Source organism: Pleurodeles waltl, chromosome 3_1 (assembly GCF_031143425.1).
Source record: "Pleurodeles waltl isolate 20211129_DDA chromosome 3_1, aPleWal1.hap1.20221129, whole genome shotgun sequence".
In the NCBI taxonomy this organism is placed as follows: domain Eukaryota; kingdom Metazoa; phylum Chordata; class Amphibia; order Caudata; family Salamandridae; genus Pleurodeles; species Pleurodeles waltl.
In genome coordinates this window covers 1,794,515,058-1,794,542,659 of record NC_090440.1, presented here as the reverse complement: position 1 = coordinate 1,794,542,659, position 27,602 = coordinate 1,794,515,058, and positions in this window count along the sequence as shown.

Genomic DNA, 27,602 nt, shown 5'->3' with positions numbered 1-27,602 from the left:
AACCATGGTGGTAGGCGGGATCATAATCCCGCAGGCAGGCAAGTGACACCCGCCAGACTGAAGAGTGAAGTCTCCAACCTGGCGGTCATTACCGCTGTGACAGTCGGTGTGGTACATTGGCAGTTTGGCTTTAGCCAACCCGCCAATGTCATAATATGGAGAAAAGTACCACCAGCCTGTTGGCAGTACTTTCCTCCAGATTTATGCTGACCGCTGGGGTCATAATGCCCCCCCCATACTCTCTATACTAATCATACTTGCCAAATGCTATCCTCCCAGGTGAGTAAACTTCAATTGAGTGTTCACTAATAGACACTGGGTTGTGGTTGGAGTTAGAGAAACAGGGTTGATTGGCTTTGCATTCTGGTCACTCCCTCTACCTTCTACCACTATACCAATGGCATTCTCCCAGGTGAGTAAACTTCAATTGAGAGTTAACAGATATGGGTATTTTGTCATGTAAATACTGGTCTTGTGTTTGGAGTTAGAGAAACAGAACCTCCTGGCCTAGCAGTCATGTCCCTCCCTCTACTTCATACACTTGCTAAATGTCATCTCCCCAGGTGAGTAAACTTCATTTGTGAGTCACCAAACAAGGGTATTCAGGACTGGTGGTTGGAGTGATAGTAACAGATCCTCTAGGGAGTTGCAATCATGTCACTCCCTTTACTATGCACACTATACAGATATTATCCCCCCAGGTGAGTACACTTCATGTGTGAGTTACCAAACAGGCAGAGTCTTTTGAGAAAGGAACACTGGGCTGATGAGTGGAGTAACAGTGACCTAGCCTCCTGGCCTTAGCAGCCATGTTACTCCCTCCAATTCATATGCTTGAAAAATGGCATCCCTCCAGGTGAATATACTTCATTTGTGAGTTACCAAACAAGGGTATTTGGTAAGAGAACACTGAACTGGTATTTGGAGTGATAGTAACAGGCCTCCTGGGAGTAGTATTCATGCCACTCCCTGTATTACACACACTCTATAAATATTATCTCCCAGGTACGTACACTTTATGTGTGAGTTACCAAACAGGAGTCTTTGGAGAAGAGGACAATGGACTGGTGAGTGACGTGACACAGCCTCCTGGCCTACCAGTCATGCCACTCCCCACACTACACACACTTTACAAATGGTATCCTCCCAGGTGAGTAAACTTCAATTGAGAGTTGCCAAACAGGGATCTTTTGAAGAATGAAACCTGTTCTGGTGTTTGAAGTCAGAGAAACAGTATCTCCTGTGGGTTGCAGTAAGGTTATTCCATCTACTTCACACTTCACACCTCAATTTGGAGCTGAAAAACAGGGGTCTTTGGACAAGGGTATACTGGACTGGTGGTTGGGGTTTATATAAACAGTACCTCCTGGGATTTGCAATCAGGTCACTCTCTCTACTACACACACTTGACCAATTTTTTCCTCCGGGTGAGTACAATGCAATTGGGAGTTCACTAATAGATATATTGTAGCATGTGACCACTGTGCTAGTGATTTGGTTACAGGAATACTGCCTTCTGGGAGTGGTAGTCATGTCAGTGCCTATGCTACACACACTTGACAAATGTTATCTCTTCAGGTGTGTACCCTTGAATTGATAGAAAACAAACAGGGGTCTTTGGACAAGTGACCACTGGTGTGGTGTCATGAGTTATAGAAACAGTGCCTGATATGAATTGGAGCCATGTCAGTCCCTGTACTACAGACAATATACAAAAGTCATCTCCCAGGTGAGTACACTTCAATTGTGAGTTGCTCAATAGAGGTCTTTAGACAGGTGAACACTGTACTGGTGAGCGGAATATCAGTAAATGAGGCAAAAGGTGAGCTATGAGCATACATGACTTTGCATTTTTGTGACATTTTTAGTGTTGTAACTTACCAGACTCCACCCTCTAGGTATTCTTTGCAAGCCTTCAGGATGCAGGATGGCCAAGACCTTCTCCTCCCAAGGAAAGAGATGTAATGGGGCAGTGGAAGGGCCACCCTCAGCCTTCTTGGCCTGCAGCTGGTGCCTGGAGACCAGGAAATGGACCTCGCCCCTGAGGTCATACCACCTTTTCCTGATGTCCTCCCTTGTGTGCATGGTGGTGCCTTCAGCATTCACTCTGTCAGCGATCCTGTCCCACATGTCTATTTTCCTACTGAGAGGAGTATGGTGGACTTGTGCTCCAAACAATTGTGGCTCCACTTTTATGATTTCAACCACCATAACTCATCTTCAGAAAAACAGGGACTTTCGGAACGTGACATGATGGAACAAAATAAAATGGGTGACAGTGACTTACTAAACAGGCAAAGTGCAATAGTGTGTGAATGGACAAAAGTGTGTGCTGGCTGTTCAATGGGATGGTGAAAATGGGGGATTGTGGTCTGTGAATGGGTGTGTTTTATGTTGTCCTTTGCAGGTCTGGCCAGTGTGTCAGCTGTGTTGCTTTCAAATTCATCCAGTGTGCGGTTGTGTATTTCTTTGCTGACCATGGATCACCATGGCGGTCTGCCATGGCAACTGTGTGCTTGTAATAAGATCAGTGGTTTGTGGCGGGGCTGTCAGTTCTGGAGGACCGACTGCCTATTTCCAGGCCAACGCGCCGCTGGCTATGTGCCTTTTTTGGTTGGAGGTCCTGCCTCTATGACCCGTAATAGGGCTGTCTGAAAGACTGCCAACAAGGTTACAGTAACTTTATTTTACAATTACTTGCCTGTTTTCTGTAAATTTTAGTTAACAACAAAACATTTTTGTTTAACCTAAAACAATTTGCATTGCACATGTTATGTAGTTGTAGTGTACATACATTTACGGGCTGATTACAAGTTTGATGGTCCTGTGACCACCATGTTGGCAGTCCGACTGAGTTTGGCGGTCATACCCACAGAAGAATGTCGGCACTCCGCCGCCAGGCAGCACAGACCGCCTCTGTCACAAGCAAGCACACACAGGCCGGCGGACCCTGTGTTTCTGCCAGACCCATTACAAGTTTGCACACTGCCAATGTGATCGTGACAGTACAACCACCATGAATAAGCTTGCAGAAAAGGACAGTATAAAGGGAGACACTCACCTGCAGGCAGCCTCATACATCTGGAGCTGCCATGGAGCCTTTCACAAACATCATAGCACTGCTCCTGCTTATCCAGAAACAATGGACTCGACATCAACATGGATGACACCAATCGTATTTACACACACCTACATTCACCCCTATAAACTGCACGTAGCATTGGCAAAAACATCATAGGAGAAGATGCCATGGGCAGCAGGCACACGTTTTATATAAGATACACTCACTGACACACAGCAACACAGACACATATACAATCATAATATGCACACCTTGGCCAGCACACACACACACTGCATGACAATAACACACAAATACACATGGCCACACAGCTCCGGCACAAGAACACTGAAGGCTACAAAACATTGTCACACAGCAACAACAACACACCTACAGCACATATACAAATACAATTCACATGCTCACATCCAACACTGGTCAGGACTGTCCACACATACAACACACATTTCAATGTCTGTGGCATGGAACACAAACAAAACCACCAGTAAACAACCCTGCAATGGACACACAACACACACATCACACCATAATGGAAGCACAGTTATGCACAAAACACAGAGAGACAAATACACCAGGAACAACTTTACAACTATACCTACATATTTGGGATGGGGCCCACTGAGACATCCCAGGAAGGAGACTGCACTGGAAGATATCACACTCCCAACAGGACCCTCAATCAACATGTCCACAGGAAATGGTCCTACATGGGTCAAAAGGTCAAAAATGCACATCTAAACAATGGGGAAGGGCAAGTCAACAAAGCACCACAACACCTACTGCAATAGAACAGAACTCTACAGGAACCAGCTAGAAGTGACACACACATAAATGGACATATGCACAGGCAAATGCAAACACAGCTAGCACAATTGGACACACCTCATGTCTGCACATACAAAACTCAAGATAATACACATAACACCAGTACCAAAGCCATATAATGGAGACACCATACATGCCCACATTGCTCAACACAAAGAGAAATACATATCACAACACACACTACACAATGTCACATTACGAACATTGTAATTACACGCACATACCTTTACAGACAACACATAACCTCCTCTTGGGGGACACCATCACTGAACACAAACTAACACTGCAAACAACACCACATGGTGCAGCAAACAGGCTCAAACACACACAAATGCAGACACACTACTAAGGACTCAGGACCTACATAAAACTAGAGAAGGAAGTGCAGTACAATGGTGTACCCCAAAATGAACAACAGTTTGGGATTATTAACTGTAAAAACTCAAAAATCAAAGGCCATAGGCCAGTCCATCAATTTTGCCTAAATAGCACAGTGTTGTGCTCCTACTTGACTCCTGACTGCCATGTAACCGCCACAGAAAGGGGCGTCACGAGGGCAGGCAGGCACCTCAAGGATTATATGAGGGTGGGGGGTTTGGACGTGGTAGGGGAGATTTAGGATTGGGAGGGGGGCTTCATCTTGGGAGGGATGGGCTTCTTCTTATCAGGGGAGGGGAATGGGTGCTTCTAGGGGGCATGGGAAGCCTTTGAGGTGGAAGGGACAGCCTTGGATAACACAGATGACCTTTGGTTGTGGTACGTGGGGGAGGACAGGGGTAAGGCCAAGGTTGCACAGGGAAAAATTCTTGGACACATAGGACCGGCCATCAGAATGGGGCGAGATTTGGAGGTTGAGGTAATGCTTGTATGACATGAAGGTGTGGATGTTGTGGGTGCGTGCTTGTGGGAGAAATGTTTGTGTGTGGTGGGTGTCTGTTGGGTGGGTAAGTGAGGGCTTTTATGTGTGTTAGGCTTGGGGAGGTGCTGGGGGATGCTGTGGCTTTTATGTGTGTTGGGCTTGGGGAGGTGCTGGGGGATGCTGTGGTGAGTGAGTGGCTGTCTGTTGGGTTGGTGACTGCAGCTATGGTGGATGTGATGGATACAGGTGTGTCTGTAGTTGTGTTGTCTGCAGTTGTAGTGATTGAGGGGGATGTCTGAGAGTCTGCTGGGGTGGTATCTGAAGGTAGAGGGTGGGTGTGGTGGCTGTATCAGTGACTTTTGATGTGGTGCTTGTAGGTATGCTTGATGCTGTGTGTGTGATGCTGGGTGTATTAGGGGTGTCAGGGGAAGTTGTGACTGTTGCTGTGTATGGATGTTGTCTTTGTGCATGCCAGTGTATCTTGTGGTGCTTGTGTTTGTGTGCACTACCTTTGTCTGTTGAGGTAGAAGCTCGAGGTTCTGTTTGTATGCTTTGGGTAGATCTGGGAAGGGGGGATTTGGACTGGTAAGAGGAAGGTGGAGGGGGCGGAAAGTGGGGGTGATTGGCTACTGTCAGTATGGTGGCCAGAGCCTGAAAGGATCTCTGTAGGCCAGCCATTGAACTGTGAATGCCCTCCAGGAACACGTATATCTGTTGGATTTGTGTCACCAGTCCCTGGATGGCATTCACAATTGCGGACTGACCCACAGAGATCATTCTCAGGAGGTCAACAGCCTCCTCACTAAGGGCAGCAGGGCTAAAAGGGGCTGGGGTGGAAGTGTCAGCAGCACCCTCTGGGTGAGTGGGCATGGCCAACTGGCTGGGGAGCTACAGGGAGGGTGGTGACAGAATGGGGGGTCCTGGGCTAGGATTGTGCAGGGAATGTCCCCAATGGGCCCACCACCGCTTGGGAGTGGCAACTAGAGGAGGAATCCAAATATGATGATGTGGTCCTGCCCCCCCGTGGCACTCCTCTCACCCTCCAAGCCACAGGGTCCCTCTGTGTCAGTTGTATCTTGACCCGAGTCCTGGGGCTAGATGCTGCCCCACTCAGATCTGCCCTGTCTCCTACATCTGCCTGCCCTGATGCTGCAAATACCAAGAGAAATATGGGCATAACAAGTCCATGACTACCCTTTAACCACAACTCTGAGTGGCAGACAATACCATCATGTCAACTAGGCCTCAGCAAAACTTTCAAATAAGTGGTACATTCATGTGCAATCACATATGCGTGCATCCCATCTGGACTTACTAAAATTACCTAGAGGAAATCTGGATCTCAGACAACTAAAACTGAATTGATGAAGTCTATCAACCACAAAAACATACCTTCAACTAGGTGACCTCTCCATCTTCCAAGATGTGTCACATGCAGCAGACTCGAGTCAACTTGTAGCCAGCAATGGCATCCCACTGTAAACTACACTGCCATATTTCAGACGCATGCAAAGAAACATATCCAACTTGCACTTACGTGATGTACCAACATTTAGAGATGATGACAATGAAAACCATCTAACTCAGATTCCTATCTGTAATATCCTGGAGTAGGTGACATGGAAATACCCATGTCTCAATGGACACATACAAACAATGTACAGCTCAATAAGTTACACCAGTCCCAACTGACTCAAGACATGAAAAGGACCAATATAGTTGTCAGGTCTAATACATCAGGGAGAGATGGCTCAAGAAAACACACAACAATAAATCAGCATGCCACAGGATAGCCACCACTAATGTCTAATATAACAGAAAGATTTTTATCACATTTATTAGAAACTTAAATTCCACAAATTCCACAATTTAAAGTAACAAAATCAAGGTGCTTCTGCATAACGGCACAGTGTGAGTGAATTATGTGTTAGTGTAAGTGTTGCAGTGCTATTTACATAAAACTTAAACCAAACTGTGGTTAAAAGCATGAGGTCTCAGAAAAGCGCCTATATCAATAAGTGCTGGGAGCCTGTTGAATTTTTCAAAAGCTAAATCACATTTTCAAATTCAATGTCGACGTTTCTACCCCAAAAATAGGAAATTAATTCAGATGGGTCATCGTCAGGACAGAATATTGAAATGGGAAGCACCCCTATTTGATAGCAATCAGACACTTCCTAGTCATGTTAATGATAAAACGTTGCCAAAGTACACCCTGATAATGAGGGCTGAGCCATGTGTCACACTGTTGATGGGAGATTGTTTGCGCTGACATGTGATGTGTATCAAACTGGGGTACCGTGCCTTCTGGACCTAGAACCTAGTGCTGGCAGGGTTTTATATTAGAGTTAAGGTTCTGCAGTTCTGAGTTAATCAGGAGAAATGTTTTGGGTGGTAGTAAAGCAGCACAGTGAATCCATGCATGGCTGGTTGGCAAACTTTTATCATTAACATGACTAGGATGTGTCTGATTGCTATACAATAGGGGTGCTTCCCATTTCAATATTCTGTCCTGACGATGACCCATCTGAATTAACTGCCCCGTTGCAAATGCTGATGCAGATTACAGGCCTTTGCTCAGGTATGAGGGTTGATATCCTCCCGGGGGAACCTGAAAGGCAGGCTTAGAGCTTCACATGCTGTGCTCAGAATATAACTTAGAGAGAACCTATTCTAGTTGCACTATGATAGCCATATTCTTGTGCTTCACTCTCATCATTACTATTTTAATCCTACTGTGCTGTGTAGTTCTGGTTATTGCAGCTCACGTTTTGCTATCTAAAATACAGTCGTTTTATTAAACCAATCTTTAAAACTTAAACAGCCTTTGTCATTTCTATATGAGACCGCACTGTGTATGAGAGAACCGGTTGTAACCTGAGTGACCACGACTTCCCTGGGAAGTACTAAGATGTCATGCGCTCAGCTGCCCAATCGTCTCTTCCATTTGGGAGAGACGAGGCACTGCTAGTTAGCCGGAGCAAAACCCGGATTTGGGGTGACAAGGGTCCTTCTCCGTGGCTCAGACTTAGTCCCCCACACTGCGAACGATCTTGCGGCCCAAAAATCCAGTAGTCTCATTAGGATAGTGAGAACCTACGTGACAGTGGGACATGCTCAAGCAATCAGAGTGAGCTCAGAAGCACAATGGGACACATCACAAGTCTGTGGCTTCTGAGAGTTGGATTCCATAGACACAAAGGTTTCAATTCACTCACAATCTGTGAGGATGATTATTCATCAACATTTACTCCATCGTAGTGTCAGGGCACAAGACCCAGCTCCACATATGGGTAACAATGAAGGGACAGGCATGATGCATACACTAGGTTCCTAACCTGTCCATGTGTGGACATGAAGTCTCACAGATGCATACTCATTTCACCCCAGGGGGGTGGGGTGATATATCATCTACCTGTGACACAGAACATGCTTCTCGAATATGTTTCCATCCTACAGTGATGGCATCCAACAAACAAAGGAATGCTTTGTCCATTGTCAGCCATCTAACACAACAACCGAGCCAGATATCATGGCATCACATGATTCATCACACTGTCTGCCCTGTGAGACTGACATGTATGCTGTAAGCCTGCACAGGACAAATGTAACCTGAACATTGATAAAAACAGGGCTGTTGGAGTAAGGGACCTGTTAGAAGCCACAGACACACATTGACAGTGATATCTAGTGCACATTGATCACAGAGCGTTGACTCTCCATCCAATACAATATAGATACTCCTCCTCAGTGAAAGAACCTCAGGAAGCTGCATCTTGGGACAGAGACCAGAGAGGTCCACAGGACTGGATGTCCTGTGAAACAGGTAGTGGACATAGTATAACAGTTGCATAGTCAAAATGACTTAACTCAGTCCTAGACTTGGACCCATACAGTGAGATACAGTTGATAGGCACTGGTCTCTACAGGCTGAGAAGACTGAACCTGCATGATAACCAATAACCACCAATTCCATGCATGACAGAACACTGTGTAGCCAAAAGGCATTTACCATGTGATGTGTCCGCATATGAATCCAAAATGACAGATTACAGGGCCAGACGTGGTCTGAAGCTCAGTGGCAACATACACATTGCTCAGTTTACACTCACCTCATACATACAAGATGCCCATGCTGCCCATGATATCATGGATGCACATGTGATATCACATTGTTGACATCTATGTGTCAAGTGTTGTATGGGCATGGCTGAGGAGTCCACTCACCTAGTTTACTGCATCTACCATAAGGAACAACATGGTATTCTAAAAAACACACACACACAGAAGTCAGATGCCTCAACATCTGGCACTGATCCAAGCTACATGCACAATAAGTCTCGCATTGATGCCACACCAATAACACACCCTTGGCCCTGACTTTACATACTGTTGACCATGGCCTCAATCTAGGCTGTGAAGAGTAGACATATGGTGACGTACAGGGTAAAATAGTGTTCGTGAGGCACTTAGGTGCTCCTCTGGTGCACTATAAGGTTGTTCATACAGGGGTAGGACCTCCTTCACAAGCTTTTCAACCTCCTCTAGGTAGAAGCCTGGGGCCCTATCACCTGCTGGACGTGACATGATTGCTCCCAGAGGCGGTACATAGCAGCTCAGATAGTGGAGGTCTTGCTGGCAGCAGTGTCAGGACTCAAGTGAGGGATATTGCAGAACATGGTGGCCATGTCCACAACGTATTCAGCCATCACCCCCGGTGGACACAGCCATTGAGCCAAGACTGCCACTGGCAACAACTTTAGCTGACTGCAGTGTCTGCCACAGTAGCATTCACCTACTGCAATGACAAATTCCGCCGGTGGTTGAGGGTGGTTCACAATGTCCAGTGGGGTGAGTCAGACAGCTACCATTTTAGGGGCATAAAAGGTGGTTTATGGCCAAACAAAAATATTGTTAATGCTAGTGGTGAGTGCTGGTCTTGTCCTGGCATATAGGTCCTTTGTCTTCTGGGCATACGTTATGCACATATGGCTACTTGCTCCGTGACACAGCCCCCGTAAAAATTATGTTATGACTTAAACTCACAGTCCAAGTGGCAAGTCCCACGCACAAATAGTTGCTGTGCAGGTAGATGTGTACACAGTTGTAGGAATGCAAGGGGGAAATATGTTACTTCTGTGTGATTGACAGTGGTGATGTGTACTGTGTATCATGACCTCAACCTCTGACATGCCTTGTCACAGTATCTGAATGAAATGCTTATATGTCTTTTGCAGGGGACAAACTGAATGATGCCTATACTTATGTTTTGTCTCACATAGGTACCCAGGGAGGAGAAGTATCAGACATCGTCCTGTGGCCATGGAAGACAGACACATCATCCAGATCTACCACCTGAATAGGCAAACAATCATGGATCTCTGTTGTCAGCTGGAGCCAGATCTGATGCCTGCCATTAGTCATCCAAATAGCATACTAATCATCACACAAATCATGGCAGTTTTGCACTTCCTGGCCACAGGGTCCTTCCAGAATACAGTGGCGCTATCTGCTGGGATGTCCCAGCCAATGTTCAGTATAGTATTGAAGAATGTACTCTCAGCAATGTTGAAACACCTGGACAGCAAGATCCAGTTTCCTCAACCTGAGGATTTTGCCCATGTGAGGCATTGAATGTACTCCTGTAGCATTGTCTTTTACCACATGGCAATGAACAAGTCTATCAGAACAGGAAGAATTTCCCTTCCATCAATGTCCAGGTTGTTTGTTTGGCGGACCTCTACATTCCACAGGTCTATGCTGGTTATCTGTGTTCAGTCCATGATGCCTTTATAATGTAGAACAGCGCAATGCCACAGCTGATATCATGACTGTACCCAGATAGGGCCTGACTGGTTGGTAAGTTACATATGTCATGTAATTTTTCTCAGGCACCGTCTGTTGCTATGAAAATTATGAGAGGGACTAATGGTTGCACATATGTTGCATACTGCATATCCAAACTGTCCATTGTTGTTGACACCAGTGGGGAACATAACTACATCAAGGGAAGTCGACTTGAACGATGCCCATGGAAGAACACTGTGTGTCATGGAGCAGGCTTTTGGGCTCCTGGAAGCCAGATTTCACTGTCTGGACAAGACAGGTGGAGCCCTCCTCTACTCACCTGAAAATGTTTGTAACATCATTGTAGCTTGCTGCCTGCTCACAACATTGCCCTGAGGAGCAACATCCATTATATACCAGATGAGGGGGAGCTAGCAGTGCTACTGGGTGAGCTCCCCGAAATACCAATTGAGGATGACAGTGATGAAGAGGAAGGTGAAGACTTATGGGAAGATCTCATCAATCACTACTTCACTTGAGTGTACGTATGTCAGATGATGTGAGTTCTGTGATCGTATGGTGAAGTGTAGGGGTCAGGATGTATTGATTGAGGTTATTTCCCACTAAAGACAGGGCATTCCATGATATGCAATATACAGCCAAGCTTTGCTGCCTCAGTCAGACTAGGATATGATCTGCCTTGTTTGTATCAGTCTCATATGGATGAATATTCATGCCTTAACTCCCTGTATTCCAATTGTTCACCCAGGTCTCTTCACCATGCCATCCTCATGTGAGCATTTCAGAGTTCTGACCTTGGCCGGTAGCTGTAACTGTTCTGACGTGAAGTGGACATGGATTGATCCAGGTAATTCTGGTCACAGATTTGGGTTACATGGATCCTATATGATCGTTCTGTGGCTGTCAATGTGTTTCCACATAGCAGGCCAAAGAGCCTGTGCCAAAACACTGACATGGGTTAGCATCATACCCAGCTGCGGTCAGTCCATTGTGGCTGAGGGGCCACGCCCCCGTTTGCCCCTCAAGAAGAGTGTCTGTCAAGCTGTGCAAAGGTCAGCCTGACAGACACTCTTCATTTTCAAATCAGGCAGCCAGGAGCTAGACATGCATGATTTGTGCAGGCTCCTGGCTTCCTGAGCTGAACTTTGCTCGGCTTTAGAGGTCAGAGCTCCTATGGGCGTGACCTCCTCAGCTCAGCAAAGATGCCTTGAGGCACTCCCCATCGGTGACGAGGTGAAGCGTCACCCATTGACTCCGACCTGGGTGCTTCAGGTTTAAACCCTCACTGACCCCTTCCCAGTCTGTGACAAAGTTGGGACTGCTGACTTCCCTCACTGGCTGACCTAAGGTCAGCCAGTGAGGGAAGGCAGCAGTCCCAACCCTCCTGGGAGCGCCGAGGCAGACCTCAAGGTAGGTGTGTGTGTTTTCTAAATTGAAAGTTTGGTGCTTGAGTGTATGTTTGCAATATTTGATAATGAGTGCTGTTAATAGATGTGTGTGTGTGTGTGTATGTGTGTGAATGAATGAATGAATGAATGAATGAGTGAGTGTGAGTGTGCATGTGTGTCCTGCCCCCTCCCTCCTAAATTTACCAGCCGCCACTGATCATACCAGCAGATGCTTGGTCATTGTAATAGGATGGATCTAGGATCAGGAAATGATGTCCTACCCTCTGACTGTGCCCTGTTGTATGTAGAGTTGGCAGACCTGGTTTGCTATGTGATAAGGCTCAAGCTGTTGACAACATCCACTAATCTGTTGGCCTATTCTATGGGACAAGGTCTGACAAAGCACATTCTACTGTAGTCTGGAGTACGGTCCCTTTGGGATATCCGACCTGACTCAATGTGTGTCAGGCGTTCTTGGCTATGGCAGTCCAGACCTTTTAACAGCCTATGTGCAGTACAGTGTAAGAAAATATTTGATGTGACCAGACCCTTGTGACATTGTGTTGCTAGTCATCCTCGGTATGACACTATCTAAGCCCTCTCCCTCCTTCCCATACGATTGTATGTCTTCCTGGTGTGCATTACATGTGTTTAACATTCAACATTTCAAAATTTCTAAAAGAAAGAGGTAGTAAGCCGTGGTTTGTGATAGGTGTGTTTATTTACGTATGTACATGGAATAATTGTGAAACCTTGAAAAAAAGTAAGGTGAAGTTATCAGTTATGGTGGATGTAATCAATAGAGTAGATGCCACAATATTTGAAGTCCAAAGTCCAGTATCGTACTATCATGGCAAATGGAAAGTAGCAAAAGGTCAGTTAAAAGAGTAATTCTATGGCACTTAAGGGAGTTCCATCAGAAGGAAGTCACTACCTGGCAGTGGTTGGTGTCCTGCCATCCGTACCTCCTGGAGTTGTGAGTATACGTCTCTGCTTGCGGGGGTTCAGAAGCTTCCTTCAGAGGCAGGGGTGTCTGAGGTGGGTGCTTCCCCTGACATGGCCTCCCATCCAGTGGCTGCCACAGATGTTGAAGGGGCTGGTGTTACTGGGCACAGGAAGAGGTATGTTGTTGTTCACGGTCCCAGATCAGGGTACTGCTGATCTCTTTGAAAACAACAGTAAGGGAGGCCAATATTGTGTTGGAGGACTTCCCGATGGAAGTCCCTCTGCATCTGCTTCATCTCCCTGAGTTTGGTAAGTACCTGGTCCATCACATTTTTGTTGGTAGTCTCCCAGGACTTGGCTAATGGTGTCCTGGACAGGAGCATTACCAGCAGCTTCTTGCCGCTGGGCCACACCATCCCTACCATGGACCCAACCCACATACAGTATGCCTGCACCCTTGACCAGCCTGCCTTCTTCCACTGATTCCAGGTCCTTCATTGTCAGAGTTGGCTTGCTGTGACTCAGGAACCTTGACTGGGGTGCATAACATGTTATTTACTGTTCTGGGGACACAGATTTGGGTGTCATTGGCTGCCCAAGATGTTGATGCCAAGGGGCTGGGAGAAGGTGATGTGGTCAGGATGAGGCTCACTGGTGTCATCTGACCAGGTTGCCCGATGGGCCTGAATTGTCCTCACCGTTCACACATCCAGGAGTGGTGTCCTCACTGAGGGCTTCATCCATGAGGGTGGTGGCAGGCTCTTCAGTGGTGGCAGAAGTTTCAACGGCTGGTTGATATGTTGATGTGATGTGCAACAGGATGTATTGTGACATCTACCTCAAATAAGGGACAGTGACTTTTGGCTAGGGTCATGTAAACATTGCAGTTAGCAGCTGTGTGACTGGTACACATGCTATCCTTTGTAATGACCTGAGATTTGAGTAACATACCTATTCCATTTCAGTTAACTGGCTTCAGAATATCTGAGTACCTTACCACTTGGAGGGATGGTCATAAACCTATATCATGTCAGCAGTACAGGCAAAACAGGGCAGGATGTGGTTTGGGTCACTGTAGGAGGCTGGCCTGGCTTATAGTGGGTACCTGATGGTACTTACACCTTGTGCCAGGTCCAGTTTTCCCTTATTACTAGATTAGTAGTGTTCTAGCAGCTAAGGCTGATAGAGGTAGCTATAGCAGAGCAGCTTATGCTGAATTAGGAGACATGCAAAGCTCCTACTATACCACTTATATCATATAGCACTATATCATAAGAATCACAATACTCACAGTTACTAAAAATAAAGGTACTTTATTTTAGTGTCAATGTGCCAAAATATCTCAGAGGATGTACTCCCTTAGGAAGTAAGTAAAATACACAAAATATACACACAAACCAAAATCAGGTAAGTAAACAGAAAAGTAGTGCAAATACCGTAGAATACAATAGGATGCAATAGGTCTAGGGGCAACACAAACCATATACTAAGAAAGTGGAATGCGAACAACTTAGGGACTCCAGGCATAGTGTAGTTTGTAGACAGATGCTGGGAGTGTAAGAAAACACTAAGGGTGTCCAAGATATCCCACCCCAAGACCCTGAAAAGTAGGAGTAAAGTTACCCCACTTCCCCAGAAACACAATAAAGTTGTGATAGGAGATTCTGCAAGGACAATAACTGACTGCAAAGCACTGAAGATGGAATACTGGACCTGAGGACCCGTAAAGGAAGGGCACCAAGTCCAAGAGTCACGAAAGTGTCCAGGGGGGCAGGAGCCCATTAAACCCCGGATGAAGGTGCAAAATTGCTGCCTCCAGGTGGAAGAAGCTGAAAATTCTGCAACAACGGAAGATGCCAGGAACTTCTCCTTTGCACTGAAGATGTCCCACGGCGTGCTGGAGGATGCAGGGTTGTTTCCACACAGAAACACCACAAACAAGCCTTGCTAGCCACAAAGGTCGTGGTTTAAAGAAAATGGGTGCTGCCTGGGCTAGGGAAGGACCAGGAGGTCGCCCCTTGGAGGAGGAGACAGAGGGGGCACTCGGCAGTACACAGAGCACATGCAGAAGCAGGCTGCACCTGCAGAAGCATGTCTGTTGTCTCAAGACTACAAAGGAGGGTCCCACGAAGCCGGTGGTCAACTCAGCGAGTTGATCAATGCAGGACGGAGTGCTGGGGACCTGGGCTATGCTGTGCATGAAGGATTCCTAGAAAAAGTGCACAGAAGCCTTAGCAGCTGCAGTTCACGCAGTACACAGGATTACTGTCTGGCGTGGGGAGGCAAGGAATTACCTCCACCAAATATGGACAGATGGACCACTGGACTGTCGGGGTCACTTTGATCCAGCTCCTGTGTTCAAGGGACCTCACTCGTCAAGATGGCAGGGCACCCAGATGACCGGTTATGCAGAAGTTTGATGCCTGCGTTAGCACGGGGACGATTCCGTCAACCCATGGGAGATTTCTTCTTGGCTTCCAGTGCAGGGTGAAGGCAGACAGCCCTCAGAGCATGCACTACCAGAAGCAGTTGAGAAAGATGGCAGGATTAGGCGCTTCAATGTTGCTGGTAGTCTTCTTGCTACTGTGTTGCGGTTTTGCAGGCGTCCTGGAGCAGTCAGCGGTCGATCCTTGGCAGAAGTTGAAGAGGGAGATGCAGAGGAACTCTGATGAGCTCTTGCATTCATTATCTGACGAGAAACCCACAGGAGAGACCCTAAATAGCCCTCAGAGGAGGATTGGCCACCTAGTCAGGTAAGCACCTATCAGGAGGGGTCTCCGACATCACGTGCTGGCACTGGCCACCCAGAGGCCTCCATTGTGCCCTCACACCTCTGCATTCAAGATGGCAGAGGTCTGGGACACACTGGAGAATCTCTGGGTACCACCCCTGGGGTGGTGATGGACAGGGGAGTGGTCACTCCCCTTTCCTTTTTCCAGTTTCGTGCCAGAGCAGGGGCTGGGGTATCCCTGAACCGGTGAGACTGGTTTATTCAAGGAGGGCACCTCTGTGCTCTTCAAAGCATTCCCAGAGGCCAGGAGAGGCTACTCCTCTCAGGCCCTTAACACTTATTTCCAAAGGGAGAGGGTGTAACACCCTCTCTCAGAGGAAATCCTTTGTTCTGCCTTCCTGGGACTGGGCTGCCCAGACCCCAGGAGGGCAGAAGCCTGTCTGTGGGTTGGCAGCAGCGGTAGCTGCAGTGAAAACCCAGAGAGCTAGTTTGGCAGTACCCGGGGTCCATGCTGGAGCCCCGTGGATGCATGCGATTGGCACCCCAACACCAGGTTTGGCATGGGGGGAACCACGATCTTAGACATGTTACATGGCCATATTTGGAGTTACCATTGTGAAGCTACATATAGGTATTGACCTATATGTAGTGCACGCGTGTAATGGTGTCCCCGCACTCACAAAGTCCGGGGAAATTGCCCTGAACAATGTGGGGGCACCTTGGCTAGTGCCAGGGTGCCCTCACACTTAGTAACTTTGCACCTAACCTTCACTAGGTGAGGGTTAGACATATAGGTGACTTATAAGTTATTTAACTGCAGTGTAAAATGGCTGTGAAATAACGTGGATGTTACTTCACTCAGGCTGCAGTGGCAGTCCTGTGTAAGAATTGTCTGAGCTCCCTATGGGTGCCAAAAGAAATGCTACGGCCCATAGGGATCTCCTGGAACCTCAATACCCTGTGTACCTAGGCACCATATACTAGGGCATTATAAGGGTGTTCCAGTGTGTCAATCAGAATTGGTACAAATGGGCACTAGCCTGCAGTGACAATTTTAAAGACAGAGAGAGCAGAAGCACTGAGGTTCTGGTTAGCAGAGCCTCAGTGACACAGTTAGACACAACACAGGAAACACATTCAGGCCACAAACTATGAACACTTGGGTCCTGGCTAGCAGGATCCCAGTGAGACAGGCAAAAACAAACTGACACACAAATAAAAATGGGGGTAACATGCCAGGCAATATGGTACTTTCCTACAGTCATATTGAGACCTAGTTGGCTGTTATGCAGGCAGACCCAATACCTTGCAGTATACGTGACATTTGTAACCCTATGGTCAGTGCATTGTAGAAATGTCTGCTGCCAATACCATTCAGATGATGTTTCTTGGTGCCTTTGATCTGCCATAAAGTTTTATAGTCCACATGTTGAGCAGCCCTTCCTATCCACAACATTTCATCTTGGCATATCTGCTCAACATGGTTCTGGGTGTGTAGCCACATCACAGGGTGTACCATGACCTGTATCTCGGTCCCTCCCAGGTGTGTAAACTTCATTAGTGAGTTCACAGTCAGATGCACTATGTCACATGGCCACTAGCCTGGTGATAGGTCTTACATGGACTTGCCCTCCTGGGATTTACAGTGATGTTTCTCCAAGTACAGCACACTCTACATGGATAATCCTCTGAGGTGAGTACTCTTCCATTGCAAGTCAACCTACAAGGATATTTTAGCATGTGCAGAGTGGGCTGGTGCTTTGAATTGGGTAGACCTAGCCTCCTGACTTAGCAATCATGTGACTCCCTGTTCCTCATATACTTGTTATATGTCGCCCCTACAGATGAGTGCACTTCATGCGTGAATTTCAAGGAAAATGGTAATTTTGGCAGATGTTCACTCGAATGGTACTTGGAGTGGCAGTTAGGGATCCTCCTGTATAATGTAACCATTTGACTCCAAGTATTGCACATACCATACAGGTGTGATCCTTTCTAGGTGAGTACATTTCAATGGCTGAGTAGAGGTGGAAGGCTCATTATGGCAGAGAACACAGTGTTGGCTAATTGGGATTACACTACTAGTTTATCCTGGCCTTTGCATTCCTGTCAGTGCTTGTCCTACACCCACACACTATACAGTTGTGATCCTTTTTAGATAAGTTCAGTTCAATGGCTGATTAGAGGTAGTGGGCTCATTGTAGCAGAGGACACTCTGTTGGCTGAGTGAGATCACACTGCTAAGGCCTCCTGGCTTGGCAGTTCTGTCAGTGCTTGTGCTACACACACACACTGTGCAGTTGAGCTCCTTTCTAGGCGGGTGTACCAGTTTGGGGCTTTGCAACACAGACATTTGGTATTTGATACACAGTTCTGGTTGTGTGAATTGTAGGACAGCACCTGCCGGGAATTGTAGGGTATCAGTCCCTGTCCTACACCCAGTATAAACAGATGAGGTTTCCCCAGGTGAGTCTGGTTTACTTGAGAGCTGGCAGACAGTGGTCTTTGGACAGGGGGAGACTGTGCTGGTGATTGGGTTGCAGTGTAGGTGTCCAAAAGTGAGCATCCTGTTAATACATTTAGGTGTGATATTTTAGTGTTGTGACTTACCCGACTCCAATCATCCAGCTATTCCTATCGAGTCCTCAGGATACAGGATGGCCAAGACCTTCTCAACCTATGATGGGAGTTGTGAAGGAGGAGGTGGGGGACCAACGCCAGTCTTATGGGGCTGCAGATGGTACCTGGATACCACGGAATGGACCTTTCCCCTGAGGTCCCTGAGGTCCTTCCGCCTATTCTTGATGTCATTCCTTGTGTTCAGGGGGGGCTTACAGTATTCACTCTGTTACGATCCTTTGACACATTTCCATTTTCCATGCAATAGCAGTTTGCTGGACTTGGGTTCAAATCAATGTGCCTCCACTGTAATCATTTTATCCACCATCTTAACTCACCTTCAGTGAAACAAGGAGTTTTCTTTTGTGACATGGTGGTGTTAAATATAGATCGGTGGGTGCAGGGAAAATGAGTAGGTGATGGGGAGTAAATGGAGTAGGGAGCTGCAGATGGTTGTGATAGGGGTGTGTTGAGGCTGTGGGGTGTGTGGTTGGTGTAGATCGGACAGGTGCCTATTCTAGTGGATTTGTGTAATACAGCAGTCTGTGACCGCCAACATGCCGGTCTTTTGGTGACTGCCAGTATGGCAGTTTGGCGATCCGTTTGCCAAATTCATAATGAGCCCATTTGTCTGGTAACTATGCACTTTTTTAACATGTTACTTTTATCAAAGAAATACCTTTTAGAAAATTGGTATTACATTTTATCATTTTTTTTTAGGATAGGTAGATTGCTAAATAGATAGATGGATGGATAGATTGATAGATAGATAGATAGATAGATAGATAGACAGATAGATAGATAGATAGATAGATAGATAGATAGATAGATAGATAGATAGATAGATAGATAGATAGATAGACAGATAGATAGTCCAATGCATTCTCTACTTATGCTTACAGTGTAATTGTAATTGTAAGTGTATTTATATTGCATTTACTATCCCATTTACATCTCCTGAGCAGGTATTGAAGCACTTTCCAATGAGCAGCATGCTACTTCGGAACCCAATGTGGATCAGTGATTAATTCACATAGAGAAATCTAAATTGTTAACTCGAGTAGTGGACATGTGAGTCCGTTTGTCAGACTGAATAGGATGAAGAAGGTATACAGGAAGGACCATTCTAGAAAGTGCTATTTGTAAAATCATAATAGTGAAAGGTTTGGGATAAGTCAATGCATGCATTGAGAAACGAACAACTCAGAAAGGGTTACTCTGGAGATCATAGTAGTAAAATGAGATTTGGAATGAACAAAAGGAAAGGTAGAGGATGTCAGATTCTAGAAAGTATTATTTTGAAGATCATAGTAGTAAAATAAGGTCTGGGTTGAGTGAAAGGAGGGAAAGAAGAGGTAAGAGTCTAGAAAGGGTTTTTAGGGAAATCATAGTGCTACAATGCAGTTTTGGATGAGTCAAAAGATGGGTAGAGGAGGGAAGAGTCTAGAAGGGTTATTTGGTTGTACAAGGAGTTTGGGATGAGTCAGAGAGTGGTAGTAAAGTATATAATGAAAGAGGTACTGGACGAGACAGAATAGTGAATTGGAGATAGTTGAGGTGTTTATTTTTGATAGTTTCTCACCAATAAGTGTAGTGAAACGCACGTTTGTACTTGCCCAGGATAAACAGTTTTTACCTCTTCCATGTGTGTGGGCAAAGTAAATGCTTCTTGTTTGATGACTGTTTAAAAAAGAATCAGTGACAAAGTCAATAGCTTTTGCTTTTCTTACCTATAGTCTTTGACAATGCTTTTTGCCACAGTTGTGTGGCATCAGCCAAAACCTTTTGGCTGATGGAGTGTAGCATCATAAAAGTAGGAGAAAAAACAAATAGGCATGACGCCGAGACCATTTCCTAGGCTTAATAATGTATGAGGATGCATGCAAGTGCGTGCATCACCAGAAATGCATGCACCTATGGAATGAGTGGGCATATTATTTATAGTCATTTACTGATCAAAAATGGACATCCTTTGGCTTGCCTAGAGACATTTAGAAGTCTGTTTCCTGCCCTGCCAATCAGTTAAATGGCACTGTGGGGTTCTCTTCTCATCTGATCAACTGATCTCTGTACTTTCCCTACACACAAATAATAAACGTAATTAATTTGTTATAATAAATACATAAATAAAATACATAACTGAGTCAAGGGGACAAAAATATTTCTTAGGAGCCTACTACCCGAGATGCTGAATGCCATGGATGTTAAATGCCAAGGCTGCGTATTCTTGATTCCACCTTGTGCCTCTCTCTTCCACCACCCTCTACTTCCAATCTCTTCATCTCACTGATTCTTTTTTATCCCCACTTTCTTCCTTTGTCACTATCTTCCCATGTTTCTCTTTCTCCTTCATTTGCCATTTTGTGCCTTTTTTTTTTTCTTCTTGTGGGGTCAAAGTCTGATGATAAACAAAAGTCATAGTCCTAAAAAATGAGTGCTAGTGTCCACCACCAGCACAAATTAATCAGTGGACAACATGCTCAATTGAGTTTTATCTAAAAATAACATCAATTATGGGCTTGTTTACCACAACAGAAAAAAATAGTGAGCCTACATAATAGCCAGATGGTGAGTCACTGTCAGAAGAAAATGTTAATAGAATTTTAGAAAATATAGTTTACATATCAGATCTTGACTGATGTTGAAATATGAGCTACTATGGGGGTCATTTTGACCTCGGCGGTCTTTTTCCAAGACCGCCGAGGGACTGCCGTGCGGAAGACCGCCAGTGGTGGCGGTTTGCCGCTCAGCCTATTATGACCATTGGCAGCTCTCCGTCCTTTTACGGATGGAGAGCCGCCAACAGCCATACTGGTGGGAGGCGGGGAAGTGGAGGTTGCTCCACCTCCACGCCAACAGAACACCGCCCAGCGAATCACGTCCTGTGATTCGCCGTGGCGGTGTTCTGTTGACGGTGTGGTGTCGGTGGAGCTGCCCCCATGGCTCCCGTCCCCTCCCGGAGGATCGTCGGACCAGGTAAGTCGATTGTCCGTGAGGGGAGGGGGGTGGGGGGGTGTTGTGCGTTGTGTACGTGCATGGGGGTGTACGTGTGTGTATGTAGAGGGGGTGTGTGAGTGCGTGTATGCTTGCGGGGATGTTGTGTGTTTGGGAATGAGTGCGTGTATGTCTGTAGGTATGTCTGTATGGATGTGTGCGTGTATGTTTGAATGTGGGTGTGCGTGTCTGACTGTGTGTGTGGATGTTGGCATGTATGTCGGTGTGGGTGCGTGTCTGTCTGTTGGTGGTGCCTGCGTGCGTGTCGTGTGTGTATGAATGATGTTATGTTGGGGGTCAGGGTGGGGAGGGGGGTCCTGCCACCTTTGGGGGGTGGCAGGGATGGTGGGCGGGTAGGGATTTTAGTCTGGGTGGGGGTGGGGTGCGGGGGAGACCCCTATCAGTGTCAGGGAAGGAATTCCCAGGCACTGATAGTGCTTACCGCCATGGATTTCATGGCGGTTCCAACCGCCGGAAATCCACGGTGGTAAGCCGGGTCAAAATACCGCCGGCGGTATAGTTACGGCCGCTGGGCTGGAGACCCAGGTCTCCAGCCCGGCGGTCGTCTCTGCCCTGGGGTGGCGGAACGGAGAAGCGGCGGATGACCATGGCGGTAACCGCCATGGTCATAATACAAAAAAAAAGACTGCCAGCCTGTTGGTGGTCTTACTGCCGCTTCTCCGCCTTCCGCCAGGGTCATAATGACCCCCTATGTCTGCACACAGAGCTTTATTCAGCTTTTTGGTTTACACTGATCTAGGGCGGAGGGAGGCATGCATCTGGTATTTGCCTCACTTTTTTATGTTACAAGAATCAATAACAGCTGTTAGGGAGGGGAGGAAGGTCATCACATGTGTTACTTAAATTTCTTGGCACAGGAACTGGAAACCCCTCAACTCTAATGCGGCAACAGATTTGACTGTTTTTACTTTTGTATTATTCTTTTTATCTTTTAATGTTTTTTCTTTAGCCATGACTTTGTGTACATAACCTTTGTGACAGCACCAGTATGAGGTTACATTAGCCACTGCAAGCAAATACCCTTTTAATTAATTCAGGGATTAGTGAAAGCCCATTATCCTTGAATTGTTTTATTTCAATGGATGTTACTAACCCCTGGCCATATCTAAGCCATAACTAGCGGAGGCGGCTAGCAGGAGCAGTAAATAGACTTGTCATTCTGGCAAGTATTCGTGCTGCAAAGCATCAACATGTATTCACAGAGAGATGCCATCTGCAGTCTCCTGGGAGGATACAATGGTCCAGGGTCATTCTGTGGTTATTAATCCGTACAAAGCCTTTCAAACCCCACACAACATATTCATGTTTCATTGTTCCCGATGCATCAGAAACAACATAAATTAAGCCCCAATGTTAAATCATGATTAGGATGAGCCTATTATAATGCTTTGGGCCTTATTACAAATTTAGCGTTTAGACGAACCAACCGTCAAACCTGCAGACAGGACGTCATTGTCATACTTGTTACGTCCTCCCAAAGCGTATTACAATGTTCCAAACTGGCTCATCGGCAAGAACATTGTAGGACGGTGTTACCGCTGGGCTGACCGGCAGGAAAATTTTTATCGTATTGGTCTCCGCGCCCTTAAGCCAATACCATAGCACACCAGCACCATTGGAATATGCACTATCTGCAAAACAGACGGTGTGCATTCTGATCGTGATGGGCATGGGGCCTCTGGCACTGGCTTTCCACCAGCCTTTCCATGGAGGGTGACTGCCATGGAAAAACTGGTGGAAAGCTTAATTGTAAACAGAGTGGTGGCACTGAGTTGAACTCAGACCACCGTCAGAGAGTCGGGAACAATGTCCCTGGTGGTGATGGTGGTCCACTGGCAGGTCCACTGCCCAGAGTTGTAAAGTGGCAGTCACACTGCCTGGTGTGCTGTATTCCAACCATCACAGTGAGTGTGGTGGTCCTTGGACTGCCACCCTCGTACAGTGGCCCTCAGATGTCAGGCTTGCCATGAACAATGGCGGCCACACCAAGCTGAGCTCAACCATAAACCTCATTGTTATCTGCAGTAGACTCACCTGACGTGAGAACATACACTGTGTTGAAGATGCTGACTTGATGCTCCTCATTGAGGCACACAGCAACCACTGCATTTGCCAGGTAAGAAAGCATTTCCGGCTTTAGGACCCAGCCTTGCACATTCACCAGATGGTGGGATGCACCACTGTGGAACCCACGCTGGCTCAAGGTATGTAAGGACACTACAGAACAATAGATTAGGCCTTTATAACTGGGAGAATCTCAAGGTGGCCATGAACTGCCTCTGATGTTTTACTTGGCTCAAAACTCGCCCAGCCAATCAAAGGCTGGAACCCAGTCAAGGGCTTCTAGACAACTGAAGGGCTCTAAAGGTTCTCTGGCTTTCTGGCATTTCTTATTGGCTGTGAGCCCCAGATTGCCCACAGCTTGTATGTTATTTACGTGATTTAATGTCAACCTCTCTGTCAGACAAAATAGGCATTTAGGGCCTCATTAGGAGTTTGACGGACAGTTTGCCGCCACACTGGCTACTTCCCAGCCAGACCTATTAAGAGTTTTCCGATGGGCTGACGGGTGGAAGCCTTGGTTTCACCTGCCAGCCTAGTGGGAAACAGGTGGCAGCATTGTCTCCAGCTCGTAATCGAGGCGGCACCAATGCTGCCGCCTCAGGGTGCACCAGAAGCTTCATAATGTTTGCTGTCTGCACAGCAGACAGTGAAAATTGTGAGGATGCTGGGTAGGGTGACCCCTGCACTGCCCATTCCAAGTGCATGGGCAGTGCAGAGGTCCCCCTGAGGCCCCTGCACCTGTTCTCCGCCAACCTTTTCAAAGACTGGTAGAGAATGAGGTCGTTAGCAGCAGGGCAGTACTGCGTGCTCATGGATCCCGGTGATACTGGCAGTACCCTGGCGGTGTAACTGCCAGGATCTTACTGTAGCGGTCGGACTGCCACAATAGCGGCGCAGTCCTGACTGCCACCACAAGGCTTGCGGTCGTAAGACCTTAAACATGGTTCGGGTGCCATACGATATGATTCCCCTACCCCTGAAAGGGATCTACCCACTCTCTACAGTGGCTATCTTCTGCGTGCCTCAACACCTATACACTGCCTTGCTCAGTTCCTGGAAACTGGAAGATATAACAGTGACAACTTAAGTGTGCTTCCTGAAATCTTACTGAAATTACTGTTCAGTGATCCTTGCAACTAAAACAACAATCCAGCATGAGCAGACCCATCCTTGCTCCACTGATTACCATTTAAGAAAAAGTATAAACAAGATCAGCAATTGGCACAGGGTAAGGCAGATGGACCATTTCCTAGAGAGACGATGAGAGAACCTCTGACTTCAGCCTTTATGGCTGAAACGCATGCAAGCTGAATCATAACTTGGCATATGTATTTAAAAACAAAATGCTCTATAAATCGGTTCTGATGCAGGGAGGTGGCGTATGTCCTGACCACCGCCGAGGTGACTGCCACAAACTAAAGTAGCTCTGCTTGATCCTGACCCACCAGTCAGATCCTGGCCAGCACTTCCACTTACAAGGATATCAGAAGCAACACAAAGAACTCGGTCGACAGAGCGGGCTGGCATGGGGCACTCTGCTGAGCACTGCAGAGACTAGAAGAGGCGGCCGTTGCATCAGCAGCCTGGGACACTGTCAACAGAAGGCCCTGGGCTGCTCGAAGAGGCGGTGGCAGCCCGAAGCATCAATGGCTGTGGTGAGGAGCCAGCTGTGAAGTTGGGCACTATTGATAAGCAGTGAGTGGGTGATGGTCTTACCAACTGTGCAGCGTTGGCTGCCTGCCCCGTCAACCGTTTTGAGATTCCCAGTCAGCTGGAGAATGGAGTGCATATATTTGGTTAAAGCAATGAGATGAGGGAAGGGCCTTGAGTTTACTGCCGTCTCCTCCTCAGCCCTCATTGGGCAGCAACCATCAGTGGGCCCATGGGCCTAGTGGAATGCAGGCTGGCCCAGCAGGGTTTCTATGAAGAAGGCTGCTGTATTGTACCCCAAGGTTGTGCTCTTTCCACTCCCCTAGTGTGGAAGACAATTGAGCCACCTGGATTGAGCACAGGTGCTGGTGACACTGGATATTCAGATATGGGTGCCCTTGTCCTGCTGTGGGTAAGCTGCTACTCATGGGACAGAGACTGGATTTTTCTGTGGTGGTCAGCTGCCTGGAGGCTTTCCTAGTTGTCAGGCCTTGCTCCTCTTTTAATAACAGCAGGATCCATCTGTCACAATTCAGCATTGGACTGCCTCGCACTAAAGCAAAATTGATACATTTTCCAGACCTGACAAAGACCAGAAACTTCTGCTGATAGCCCCTGAGGTTGAAATAGCAGCCCCAGAGGCATCCATCATCATCCCTTAATAAATCTTTCAGCGATTTGTGCCACCCACACAACTCAAAGGGACAAGATTGGAGGTGTAGGAGCAGAAATGTCCCATCTGTGTCAAGATTTTAAGAAGGTGACTGAGTGACTAATGGAAGCATAAAGCAGAATCTCTGCTGCAGAGGTAGAAATCCTCATATTGAAGGCAGAGGTTTGTTTCCTGACAGTAAAGACATGAGAAATTAGCAGAGTGCAGGTCACGGTGGAACAACTATAGGTATATCTATGAGGTTACCTGAAGTACTGGAGTGTACACAGCCAAATACATTTTTCATAGACTGGCTCATATTCTGGATGCCAGTTGGAAGCTTATCGACCACTTTTATAATTGAAAGCGCACATCGTGCTTTGACGCATTAGCCATGGTGTGCCTGCAAGAGCCATGATCTGCTGCATGCTGCAATGAACCAGTGGTGGCTGGTGACTGAAAGCAGTGGTTGGGCACAAATACAAGACGGAATTGCACCTTGTGAGAGAGCCTCACTACACACGTATTTCCATTCACCTACTCACCCACTGCCTTTGGTCACCTACCCATTTACTCATCCACATTGTCATCCACTGCCATTCACACGACTCTTATACTCAGACACCCACATGTTCTCAGCCACTCACTCCAGCTCTGCAAACACTTATTCAAACAAACACACATTGCCTCACCCATCCAGTATCCAGCAGTTTCAGTGATAAAAGGTACACGTTTATTTGAGCTGCAGATTACATGTTTAATATGACATATCACGCCATTAGTCTGCAGAAGAAATAAACGAGCATAACTAGCCATGATAAATTACTGGAACCATTACTGCCTTTGAGAGACGAAATCACCTACAGAGGCAGTGAAGGGGGAGGAGAGCTGAGAGAACAGATTTTCTTCTTATTGTCTGTAAAAAAGATAGAGCTCCAACTTACTTGTGTGCAGGGTTGTCTTTGGCATATTTATGACTTGAGGTCTTCAGGTCACACTCCTGTCTCCCAGAGAGCCCTGGATGGAGTTATTTATTGTATTTATTCCATTTCTCTGCCACAGACTGCTTCTAATGCAGGAAAAGGGGATTTTCTTTGCACAATGCCACATTCTTTTAATAAAATGTGACCTCTGGTAGTAGACCCTTCTGATCATACCCCACCATTTGAGTAAATAGGAAAGGGTGGAGAATAATATCAGAGTGACATGAAGTTTTCAGAAACCCGGGCTGAACAAAAACCGCTCCAGGCTGTTTACTATCAGGGCTTCTGGTGGAGGAGGAGATAAGCCAGGGACGTCACTGCGTTCTGAGAAAACGTAAGGGCTTTGCGTGGGCAAGCCCTGTCAGCCCTACTGTGCAGCTTTCAGCCACATACTCACGCAGGCACAGTGGGGCTTTTCAAAGTGCACAACTTTCACTCGGAAAATGTTGTGCAGAAAATGTTTTACTTTCATCATGTAATTAAATATATGCTTCAATAGAGAGGCCAGAAAAGGCTAGGGGCGCAGCCCCTTGGCCCTTGAACACCAGCCGCCCCTGCAATGAACAAATCTAATCTTAAAATTCACCCCTCAAAAGTTATGATTTTCCTTGACTGAATATTCCTAGTTCACCAGGAGAGGAATTCATTTGCAGCCATAAAGCAGAAATTAAATTCATGCAATCTTCCTATATGCTCCTTTTTCTAGCAAAGCCTAAAGTCGTGTGCCAGGGTTGATCCCGTTTTTAAGACACCCCAGGATGTCTGGGATTGGGTGGCGCAGAAGGTCACTGGAAACACTGGGCTGGCCGCCTCTACACCCACATGGAGAGAGGGCAGATCTCATTGAAATGCCAGGGAGGTGGACCAGCGATGTCACAGTTAAAGAATGACCCACCCGTCGCAATCAATGATGACAACAAAGGAGAGGAATGGGTGTCCTTGAGGTATCACCGCCAGATGAGATGCCGAGTGAAACTTTAA